Consider the following 12,886-nt stretch of genomic DNA (forward strand, 5'->3'; position numbering starts at 1 on the left):
TTCTGTGCTCTCTGCTTTCCACCAGACTTGCTAGTCAGAACAGCACCAACAGACCAACAGGGTCAGCACTCTGTTGCCGGGCTCTTTCTAAACTACACCATTCGTTTGCTGTGTGACATTGGGTGAGCCGCTTTCTCTCTCTGGGCTTCAGTTTCTCCTTCAAAGGGGACCAAACATACATTACTTAACAATACTGTGGTTGAAAATTAAGGTGGTTTTTTTTTTTTGACAAAATAAAAATATATTTAGGAGATTTTAGTTTTAGTGTTCCTTAGGAGCCATTAGCTTTTCAGCCTCACCAGTGAAGCACCATTGGCCAAGAGGAAGGTAACCAAGTCCAGTCCCGAAACCTTGGAAGTGGCCACAGGCCTCCCCTCTGAGGATTCTCCTCTATGTTGAGCCCGCAGTATCCTCCGCCTGGCTCTCGATACTGCCATCCCCAGGATGCTGCCATCCCCAGGATGCTGCTACACTTAGGCAAAATGAGCCTGACATCTGTATTCTGTTTGCTAATGAACAGCGCCATTTGTACCCTTCTCCTGTCTGGGATTCTGCCGTGGAATACTGATGCCATCAGAAATTGGACTCTTTTTTTCTTTTTTTTTCCTCCTGACACCAAACCCACTCATTTAGCAAAACCCTGCTTTGTTCACTGACGCTGTTATGTTCCTGGATTCCCTGGCAACACATGTGGCAAGCACAGGGCTCTGCGTCTACACTGGCACCGGCCTGTGCAGTACCTGGATACCTGGCTGGCCCTGCGAATTTGGAGAGCAGCTCTGACTCCTTGGGCCTCTTCAACCAACTCAGTGTATACAACTACACCCACCAATACATGTACCTTTTTTGTTACACGTACTTTTAAACCCATGAATGTGGCAGTCACTTATTTTGAAAACTAAGCCTTTACAATACAGGTTATCTAAATCCTATGTTGTCACCTCGAAGGTGACACAAACACACACACACACACACAGGTACCTTGACTGTCAAGGAAGTGTCAAGGGAGGTGGTTCAGTTGAGTAAAATCTGGCCTTGCATCCTCACATGAGGACGTGAGTTCGATACCCATGCCTTCCCCATATAAAAAGCTGGGCATGGGGCATGCACTTACTTGGTACTGAGGAGGCAAAGAGAGCAGGATCCCAGTGGCTCACAGCTCAGTCCATCCAGGGCAATAGATGGTCCTAATGAGAGACCCTGTCCTAATGAGAGACCCTGTCTGGAAGACCCGATCTCTGCCTCCTCCCACACGGCTGTGTACGTATGTGCTGTGTATCCCCCTCATGCACACTTGCACATAAACACATAAAGACTCCAGTACCAACTGAGTGTGAGCACTCTCCATAAATGGACACATACTTCTCTTCTGTAACTTGCTTTGTTCCCCCTCACTGAACCCTGAGTCTTGGCATGCGCTCATCTGGGGACGGAGGTATGTGGCTCATTCCTTCTCATTTCTGCACCAGAGGAAAACGTCGGCGCACTCCAGTGTTCCCCTGGTCCTGGACTAGGTTGTTTTCTAACTTTTTCTAACAAAGAATGCTATGGGTGAGTGCCCTTGTGTGTGTCTGATTTTTATACATATGGGGTGGCTCTTCCACGGAGCGGGCACTAGAGAGATGCCCTGGACCTCATTTTCCTGGTCTGTAAGATGGAGGCTGGACTGATATTCATCCACTGGCCTCTACTCTCACTCTGGACTTTACACCCTTGAGGCCTTTGCATCCACACTCAGACCCCATGCCCAGCTCAGCACACTACGTTCTCAAGACTTCTATAAGGCAAGCTCATTTAGTCTTACACTGCTTCTCAGCTAACACTCGGAGGCATTACTAGCTCTCTCTATAAAGTCCTGTCTTCCCCTAAGAAATTCCTATCCTTCTTGGATACTTGGCAGGCATCATCGGATGCTCAGAACTCCTAGCTCAGTTGTATGCACAAGTTCACACACATGTTATCCCCACCACGGGATAACACTTCACTTGTCACCACATGCAGGAACACAGATGTGCCATATTCAGAGAGCTCTCAAGGTATCTCCCGAAGGGGGTGCTGGCTACTCTCGCCAGGTATAGCTTAGTACCAGATGACTTCTCAGTGACTCAGTTTCCATGTCTAGGAAATGGGGGTAATAGCAACTCCTTCACTGGTGGGGATGCTGGGCCCATTAGGCCGTTCACCAACTTGCCAACCCTGAGAAGGGTGCAGCTCCAATGAGCTGACGTTTGCTGGATATTCTATTTGATCCATGTGACATGGTGACCTGTGACAACCCTGAGACAGCTGGGGTGCAGTGTGAGATGGGGGTCCCTGCTATCCACAGCCTGCCTACAGCTTTACAGCTGGCTTCCAACAGCATCAAGCAGCCAAGCAGAGCATGGCTTTGCTCTAGTCTGCTCTGTCTTGCTTTTTGGAAGCCATGCGTAGTTTCTAAGGCCCTTCTCCTCTGGGTTTTTTCTCCCTTTTGCACTGCCAGCAAGCAGTGTGTCTCCCAGCACTACCAGGGTTTTTGGATTCCTTTGGGGCCTTCCTTGATTCCAGTTTAGATTACACAAAGTAGTAGTAGGGAATTTGTGCTCTGGAGTCAAGTGAGATGGGCTCAAATCCCAGCTCGGGCACTTACCAACGATGTTACCTTAGCTAGTCAACTTTTCTATGCCTCAGCCCTCCTATCTATGAAACGTGTGTCTGTGAGGACTGAGTGAGGCAAGAGGGTTCCTGGCACTCACAATAAGCAATATCTTGTCAGATCACAAGGACATAGCCACAGCACTGTCACCAAGTGTGCATGTGTGCACAGGCATACACACAGACACACACACAGAGACAAGGCAGACAGACAGACATATACAGACAGACACACAGCTTTCCCTCACAGCCTACTCTACTGATGGGTCAAGGAGTTTTATTCACAGGTTGAGAAAGGATGCACCCACTACTGACAAAGAAGGCAGGCTGGGACACCTGCCTTTGCAGCTGACCTGCCCAGCAACCTGACAACGATGGCTGCATTTGATGGATTTCCAAGCACATAATTTGAACAACAGGACAGATACCCCGGAGATCCAGCCCTGGGCAAACTCCCCGATAGTCACTCAAGAGCCCTGGAGGGAAGATGAGCCCAGGTTAGGTGATTCTGCAGGAAGACTCTTCACTCAGGTCTAAGCTCACAGAACACAGGCGTCAAAGATGGCCATCAGGTAGGGTAGCCACAACAGGGAAGAGAACCATGGAGAACTAATTACAGGGCTCCACAGAGGACCTGCTCAAGCTCTCGAGCTATGGGCTGGGGCCAGCAGCTTGACAAGAGTTTGAGGATCCATTAAACGCACGGCCTATTTTTACAATGGCAAGCAGCAAAAGCTATCAGTCCAAAACCCGCAACCAAGACAACCAATACAACCGGGTGTATAATGCAGGTGCCAGGGCGGCTGACATAGAGAAGAGGGGAGGGGGAATAAAAAAGGTGTAGCATGGATTTTTATTACCTGACGGTAAATACAGTAGCAACAATGATCATTCTGTTATAACGAGAGTTCCATGTCAGCCGAGCGGCTTAGAGAGCATTTCTTCCTTCCTTGCCGATGGTGTTCTATTGCTATGACAACCAATAACATTTTGCACGCCACGGAGCACTATATCATGTATCACCATGGCAGAAAGGGAAATGCCACACTGTACTTAAAAGCCACCTTCTCTCTCTCTCCCTTTTAAAGCCTGTTATCAGTCCGCATGCATTATTCACCACACCGCATTATATATAACCTTTGGTTATAGTCAGATTTGTGATATAGGTAGCGAAAGCCAGAGAGCCTCGCAAATCCCTTAACATTTTACAACAAATAATAGATAACCAAACTGTATTATTCTGGTTTTTCTTTAAGGCAGTTACAAAGAGCTTGCTTTTACCAACTTCCTCGTTGGATCAAAGGCCTTTGTCAGACTTCTGCAAATGTTTGCCTTGTTCAGCAAGAGCGTTCTGTGACACCCGGAGAGCAGAAAGTATTCCCTTTAAGAGAATACATAAACACTGCCTCGAGATGTCTACCTGCTTCACTTGAAACATTGAAACTGTGGACTTAACCATCACTATGGAAACCCATACCCAGGTGCTGGCTACTTGATGCTCTGTACTGAGGAGGCCACTTGGGAGCTGCCCTGAGCCTGCCTATTTGGGCCCTCGGTAGCTCTGGGCAGAGTCAACTAGAACTAGGTGTTTTCAGCTCACTTGAACATCTGCCAACCCTGTCTGGTCCCAGAGACAGGGAATATAAAAGAATCAGACAGGATATTCATGGAATTTCAAGGTCTTTGGACTCCAGTCAAGTGGCAGCCAGAGGGTATGGATACAGACTCCTGTGAATAGGTGCAGACTCCAGTAGTGTTTCCTTAAATCTAAGTATGTGGGCCACCTAAAACCCTCCTCTAGTTGAGCCTCACATAGAAAATGACCACAGAAGGGGGTTCGTTCCAGTAATTAGGAGAAGAGACACTTGACCAAGTTTAGGCTGACAGCCGCTGATCCAGAAGGTGGCTGGTCCAGAAAGGAGGGGTGGTGGTGGTGACAGTCTCCCCACAGGAGGAAGTGTCCTTCCCAAGGGAGCAAGCATCCTCCCCACACTGAGAAGACACAGGTGACTGCAGCCGATGTCCCCTTTAGTGTCAGACACTAATATTCTATGTTTTCCTTTCCTTTCTCTGCTTCTCATTTATTTATTTATTTATTTATTTTAAGAAAAAGAAGAAAAAGAACTGTTTCTTTTTATAACCTGTTATTTGATGGTAAAAGTTCTGCAGAAAGTATGTAAACTGTGCTGGCTATAGTGTTTCTGAAAGACAAAAACCCTAGGGCTTTATCTTTGCTTCTTTGCTGTTGGTTGTTTTGCTTTTGCTTTGCTATATTTGAGACAGGGTTTCTCTGTGTAGTCCTGGCTGTCCTGGAACTCACTCTGTAGACCAGGCTGGCCTCAAGCTCACTAATCCACCTGCTTTTGCCTCCAGAGTGCTGGAATTTTTATTATTTTTTATTGTTATTTTTATTTTGAATCAGAAATCCTTTTTTGTTTATAATTCTACTATTTACAGTATTTTGAGTGATCGCAATGGCTCTGATCAAGGCTCCTACTGAGAATTCACCTTCTTGTTCTATGGGGTCTCGTGCCTGGTGAGGGAATGCAGGGGCAAACAGAGAGAGGACCTGGGAAAGCCATGGAAGGTGATGCTAAATGTCTGGATACAGTGGCAAGCACCGTAGGTGTGCAGGGTACAGACCCTTCACTTCAGTCCCTGTACCAGACTCCTACTGCTTTTTGCATCTGCTCTACTCACTGTAGGCGCCTATGAAGGCAAAGGGCTGGTGTACATGAACCGATGTAGCCCAGGCTGGTTCCAAACTCACAATGCAGCAAAGGTTAAAAGGATAATCTCCAACATCTGCTTCTCCTGCCTCCTCCTCTGGATCACAGGTGTGCGCCATGATCCTCAGTTTATGTGGCACTAAGAACTGAACCCTGCAGGGTCTTAGTATACAGGAGACAAGCACTCTCCCAACTGAGCCGAATCCCCGATCTTTGTCCATCTTCTTACACTGCTTAGTGGATGGGGAATGTAGCAATCACAAGGCCTGAATTACCTGCCTGGTCCTCTCTGAATGCTCAGAGTTGCTCTCAGCTTATAAACACTTGGCATGCATGCATGTCTCCTGGCTGTTTGGGGCTTACATCAAGGGTGGGCCAGATGCTGGGGAGAAGGTTCCCAGTGACCCTTTACACATAGAAAGCCATGGAGAGCAGAGGGGAAGGACGTCCCCATGGGAGGGAGACTTATTTTAGTGGGGATGGGGTGGGTTGCAATGTAGAAACAGCAGAAACCTGTTTAAGAAGACCAAGTCTTTAGTTAGTGCCGGCTGCAGAACAGAATAGTCTTGAAATATTAGCTGAGTCTGTGGGCTACAGAATATACTTCATCTTGAACTTTAAGTCATAATTTCATGGAGGTCACTTACAGCCTAAGAAAGCTGAGCAGACCCTAAGGTGTGGCATATACTTATGAGCTTAATTAGATTTATAAGAATTGCTTGAGTGCTCTGGGAGACTTGTTTGTTGAGTCAGGCAATTGAGTACTTATAAATTTAATAAGTTCGATTTCCTTTACAAATGCCGCTTAAAATGTTTAAAGGAGTTTAATTAGCTAAGTTTGCAAATTAGACCAAACATTTGTAAAAAGGCCTCTTTAAAAGTGATTGTTAGAGACTGTTAGGCTTATAAATAAAATAATGGGATCCGTGAACAGCTCTTAAGAGCCTTAGGGGGAAAAAAAAGGCAAGGCTTTAGATTTTTAACTTCAATAAAAATTAATTTTAACGAGTAAATATCAGAATGTTGTTTTCTTCCCCAAATGGTTTTCTGCCCATACAGCACTTTTTTAAAATTTGAAGGTATTCAGTTTTCAGTAGCAATTTACAGATATACTTACATACCAGATCCTGTACTAGCCACCAAGAAATACAGATCTTGCCTCTTCCAAACTGGTAGGGAAGATTCAAACAGTAGCTATTATCCGGGAAAGTAGATGGCTATTGACACAGGAAGACCAGAACTGCTAGGGGGAGCAGGAGCAGGATGGAGTGTCAATAGAAATGCATCCAGTTCAGAATTTGTCTCGAGTCTTTCTTCTGCCTCCCTCTGTTCTATAGGTACCCATGTTTCTGCAATCCCATTCTCTTACGTGTTAGAATTACACGGTAAGGTCATGGAAGACACAGCCTGGGACCCTGGCGACCCTGGCTTTCTGTGAGGTCGGCAGACAACTGGCATCTGGGCAAGAAGTCTATGCCAGAAGTGAGTTTAAGACTGACGACTGACCAATTTTTGATACTGAATGAGAGAAACTTGATTTCCAAAATGAAGTACAAAGGCAAGGATGCCATTTTGGTGAGGACATGGTAAATTGCTAGAGGAGGAACCCAGTGGCTCCTGCCCATCAGTGCACCCGCAGCAAGGGAGAAGTGTGACTCAGGAAAACTGAACTGTTTTCCATGAAGTGTTAGGGGTTCAAGGGTTCCCTCCCCTGGCCCCACCATATGTCTATGTCCCAAGCAGCACCTCAAAACATGTGCATATTTGGGAACAGGGTCATTATAGATGCTACCAATCCAGTGCAACCAACATTACAGATGCTTCCAATCCAGCATTCTCCTATAGTGGGGCAATGAGGTCAGAGGCTGAGTCAGCAAAACTCCCTGGGTGAAGACAGTTCTCCGCCACAAGTCCACAAGCTAAAACAGGGTTTGGGCAGATCCTTCCCTGGACAGTAGCCTTGATGCCAGCCTTCTAAGTCCCCAGAACCATGCAAAAATAAATCTCCAGTGTTAACCTACTTGGTCTGTGGCACTTTGCTATCCTTAGTAACCCAACACAGTAAGAAAGTAGAGATGGAGGCAAACCTACCTTTGGGAATGGTCTATTAAACTCTACCACAGCACACCTGGAACTCAGTTTCCAGGTTCTTTTTGTAAGTTCAGAATGAGACTCCAAGTAAGACAAGGGTGACCTTGGTCAGCATGCATGCTGGTGCCCCTCAGTCCCCAACACTGAAGAATGTGAAACTGTTCTGGGATCCACCTTGGCTTTTACTCCTGGGAAAGGCTCTCTGTCTCAGCAGACTAGTACAAGTTACTCTCCTGGGGCCTGAAGGAAACTGGAAGGCAGAGGGATCATACACATGGAGAAAAACCTGACACAATTGGGATTTGTGCTAGTCTAACTATGCACCGAAGTAACGCCCTGGTGACACGAATCAGATAGGCTGGGGGAATAAATATACTACTGCTTTTTGGGCAAGATCGAAAGCCAGCAATCCCCCCCCCCCCATCTCCAAAGATCGGGAAATTAACAGCCAATGGTGTTTCCTTTTCCAGTGGCGTTTTCTTCCTAGACATGTTTTCTCTGAGCAATATATGGGGCAGGGTGAAAATGTGTGTGGGTGAGAGCTGTGTGACAATGGGAAGCAAGGACGTCCTGAGACACACACTTGAGGCCACCAAGAGAGCAAAGGAAGATGGGAGAATCCAAGAGAACCAAACAGAGCTGTAGCCCACACATCAATGCAACGGGTGACCAGTCCTAGCTGCACACAGACACCTGCTCAGGCTGTGTGCACACAGTCACAATGCGATAAATGCTCCAGGCTCTAGAAAGCTGTGGGACACACTATGGCATGAGAGATAAGAGCATCAGAATTGGGAGACCACGAGGCCACAAAAAACTGTCAAACCAAACCAAAGTATCACAGAAACAAATGTTTTTCCCCCCTGTGGCATCTCTGTCCTATGAAACCAAGGATCACGGTACAGCCCATCATCGCATGCCTGTGCATCCTGGCAGACTGAAATCCCTAATAGGAGTGACTATGCTCCTTCCATTTCTCTGGATGCAGGCACAGAATACTCACAAACCTCCCGGTGGCTGGTCCCCTTCCTCTGCCATTTCCATTCCTAACCACGGTATCTCTCCAACCTCCTACCAAACACCCAGTGCCAGGAAGGCCAGGCTGGCCGAGCCAGAACTCCAGCCTTGCCGGCTCTGCGACTTTGGATGTATTACCTCCTCACTATTGATGGCTGCTCGCCCTCAGTGTGGCTGATAATCCCCTCTAGCGCCCTCAGGTACACAGGACACAAAGGGCGGAGAGACACACCTGGCAGAGTGGGCATCACTACCCTCAGCATCAGCTACCCTGCTGTTAATTTCACACGTATGTGAAGGTGTGGTTTGTGTGGCTAGGCCTGGGATCTGGCCGCCTCTGCCTCCCCACTGCTAGGGTCACAGATGTATAGCTCTGTGTCTGGCTTTTACACGGATGCTGGAGATCTGGACTTCACCTCTCCTGCTTGTAGAGCAGGCCCGTTACCAACTGTGCCATCTTCTCAGGCCCGGGTACTTGTCTCCCACACAGGTTCCAGAAGGGCAGAGACTTCTCGGTTGTCCTTACCAAAGAATCCCAAGCACCAGATGGTGCCAGGCACAAATTAGAGCCGATGGCCCTTTATTCAGTGAACAGATTAGACGGACTTGACTTTGGAGGTGGGACAGTCATCATCTTTGCCTCGCTTAACTGGTAACTGCTGAACTTAGATTTCTGTGTTGTTTTCAATGTACAGGAAAGCTCTGACCTTTTCTCAAGATAATAGCTTCCATTTATAAAGAACATGCACTTCTCGTGTGAGTGACACAAGCCTGTGTCACAGACCGAGCAGCCCAGCATAAGTCCCAGGGCTAGAGATTGCTGATAAGGACAGTGTCAAAAACAAACAATCAAATAAAAAACCCAAACAAACAATCAAAAAAAAAAAAAAAAAAAAAGGGACGGGCCGCGAGGATGGCGCCCTCCACCACAGTCCCTAGGCGGGTAAAGCGCAAGGCGCCTTCCTCAAGCGCACCTTAAAGCAGAAGCGGTACCTAGGTCTGGGGAGGTGCTACGACCTCCTGATCCATTTGAATTGCCTACTTTTTGTTCAGCGATTGGCAGAAGAGTCCAGGACAAATGCTTGTGAAAGTAAATCTAGAGTTATCAAAAAGGATCACGTACTGGCTGTAGCAAAGGTAATTCTGAAGAAGAGCAGAGGTTAGGTGTCAACATGTGGTTAAACATTATATGATATGTTAATTTAAGTCGTAACAGATCATAAAGACACTTTGTATGTATCAGTTTATATTGTGGTTTATTAAAACATTGAGGAATTATGCTTAAAAAAAAGACAGTGTCCCACAGCACGCCTGTGAAGAGCCACTGACTGCTTGCTGAGAAGGAACAGGCCTGTGTAAGTTTTCCGGGACTGATTTACCCTGAGTGGTTTGTTGTTCTTGTTCTGCTGAACAAAAGAGATGAGTTGGTTCTTGCTTCTTTGTCCCAAAACACTTTCTTAAATAATCTTCTTTCTAATTAAAACAAGGAGGGTGCTGGGAAGATGGTTCACTGGATAAAGAACTTGCCGTGCAGATGTGACCTTGGATCCCCAGTACCCCCACAGTAGCCTGCCTATACTACTACCACTTAGCATGAGACCTTGCCTCAGTAAATAAAATAAAGAGATGAAAGCCCCAGCATCACCCACCACTGGCTTCATTTTCACACATATATGTGTGAATGCACCCATATATGCATGTATACTGCAAACACACAGGAGAGTACCCCACGCCCTTGGTACAACACTTAAGGAAATACAAAAGTATAAAGAAAGGAATTAAAGAGCCGGATGTGGTGGCGTACGCCTTTAATCCCAGCACTCGGGAGGCAGAGGCAGGCGGATTTCTGAGTTCGAGGCCAGCCTGGTCTGCAAAGTGAGTTCCAGGACAGCCAGGGCTATACAGAGAAACCTTGTCTTGAAAAACCAAAAAAAAAAAGAAAAGAAAAGAAGGAATTAAATTTTCCTAGAACTCCATCTGGGGTTGGAATTGCTTCATAGAGAGTACATATAGTCCCTGACTTGCAACAGTCTGACACACTCCATCATGTGAATGTGATATGCATTCAGATAGAACCTCTTCCTGTGGTTCCATCTTCTTTCATGATACAAGGCAGGGAGAGGACCTGGTCCTCCACCGAGCAGTGCGGCTAGGCTAGGATGGTGAGGACATTCAAACGTTACTTGCTTATGGCAAGTCTACTGAGATGAAGCCCTGATGGAGAGGTGGAGCTATATCTGTATTTGCTTCAATTATTACAATTCTGCCAAAAGAGCAGAATTGTTGTTTTTTTGTTTTTTGTTTCTGTGACTTGGATGGTGTGCCACACTGGGAATTCCAGGAGTCAAGCCTGAGGACAGAAGGGAGGGACAGGAACTAACGAGCCAAGAACTCTGCGCCAGGGAACAGTGGAGGTTTCATTTGATCTGACTGGTGCTACAAAAGGAAACACAGAGAGGCAAATTCACAGTTCTGTTGATTCAGAGTTAGTTATAGCAGGACATGAGCATCTGGTTCTAGAAAAGGGTATCAGCCAGGGACTCAAGAGTCCTGCATAAGCCAGCCATGGAGCCTTCAATGTGGAGACAAGAGAGGGGATATGCAGTGTCACAGCTACTCTTTGTCACCAGCTACCTGGCCAGGACCTGCCTTTCCTGACCGCCTCTGGAGTCCAGGCACACGGACTTCCATCCCTCCATAACCGGGGCAACGGGGACAGGGGGTAAACGGTTTCTAGGTCAGCTCAAATCCACTGTTTGGGGAGTGAGCAGGGCAGCCTGCTGTGGCTGCTAAGTTGACATCTGTAAGAGCTGCAAGGGTCCAAGATGGGAGTGGATGCAGGCAGCGTTCGCTGCAGAGTCGGGGGACCCAGTCTTGCCACACAGCACAGATGGAGCTGAGCCCTGAGTATGCCATCTGCCCTGGCCAAGGCTGGTTAAGGTTTTAGGAGTAACCTCATGGAGACCATAAAACTTTCTGCTTGATCACACATTTCTCTCTCTATGACTGAGGAGGATTTCTAGCTAGCTAGCAGCTCAGGCATGAAGAAGGAGGGTCGAATAAGCCAGAATCTAAAGGGTGGTTTTTAAAAACTGCTCTGTAGGATGGCACGTGTATCTGAAGTTCCTCCATTCTATAGCCACAAACTATCCACAGTTTGTGCTGCATACAGTATTACTTACCATGAGTAGACCCCATGTACTTTAATCAATAAAATTACTACCTTGGCTAGTATATGTGACTACAAACTACTGTACCTTTTACCCCATTTTAACCGATGTAAACCAGGACAAGAAAAAACAGAACCCTTAATTATATAACCAGGAAGGGTTACATAACAGAGGTCCTGGTGTGGCCTTAACTATATGTGTACCAAGGGGGACGGAGAGAACACATTTCTGCAGAAGTAACATAAGCTGTCGGAGTTGTGCCAAGCATTTTTTTCAATATTGGCTTAACTAATCCTAGTGACTAGCAGCTCATCTGAGTCTCCTGCACGTCTGACCTTGTTTTTCCACGGTGCTGGATGGGGCAGCCCCATTTCAGGGTGACAGTTTGTTAAAGTGACAGTGTGGCGTGGCAGCAATCACAATACTCGCACCCGAGAAGAAAACCACCAGGTCAATCTCTCTAAGGATATGGTCTCCAGTATCCAGCATGATAACCGCATCAAGTGCTAAAGCCACCTCTGCCATTTCAAAATGGCAGGACACTGATGATGGATGATGGGAAACATTTCTACTAAGAGGCATTTGAAAGACACTGCACTTCTTTGTCGGAGGGACCCCTGAAACAATAATAGTAACAACAACAAAAAAATAAACACCTCTCTTTTGCTTTCAGCGTGTGCTGCCAAGCAAAATGACCCCTCCTTGTGTCTCCTTTTATGTCTTGCTGATGGAAAGTGCATTTGGGGCGCCCAACACAAAGGGTGCACATGCAGACGATGCGCCTTGGAGATGACACTCTTTGGAACCTGTTAGGGGAGATATTGATTTATAGCAACCAAGAAGCCACAGACGCCTCCCTGCTGCCATTAATGGGCTTGCATTCATGATGTCAAGACGGTTGGAAAAACCAAAATCCAATTCAAACACATTAGCTGCTCTACTTCCCTTAACAGAAGGCTGGAAAACTAGAACAAGGCCAAAGTGACATGTGGGTAATATCTGAGTCCACACAACGGCTGCCGGTGCTATCAATGTTATAATGTCAACACTAGGAGCCAGACGCAGGAAGGTACCACCACCTACAACTGTCTCCTAATGATGCATGGTGATCTAAACACCCATAGAACCATTGGTCACGCAAACCTGATCGTTCTTGCAAACCCTTTCCTGCAGACTACCGTGCCCCCTTCTCACTTTATCTCTCTTTTGTAAGTCCTTTGGCCATCCCATCCATCCCAGGTAGGATTC

At 46.7% G+C, this 12,886-nt stretch overlaps 1 protein-coding gene and 1 pseudogene across 13 annotated transcripts in view; one reads left to right on the forward strand and one right to left on the reverse strand.

Moving 5' to 3' along the window:
- The window catches only part of Foxn3 (forkhead box N3), a 373,587-nt gene that overhangs the window by 46,209 nt on the left and 314,492 nt on the right, over positions 1-12,886 (reverse strand). The window lies entirely within an intron of this gene.
- Gm19898 lies at positions 9,382-9,752 on the forward strand (annotated as a pseudogene).

This window comes from Mus musculus, chromosome 12 (assembly GCF_000001635.26).
Source record: "Mus musculus strain C57BL/6J chromosome 12, GRCm38.p6 C57BL/6J".
NCBI lineage: Eukaryota > Metazoa > Chordata > Mammalia > Rodentia > Muridae > Mus > Mus musculus.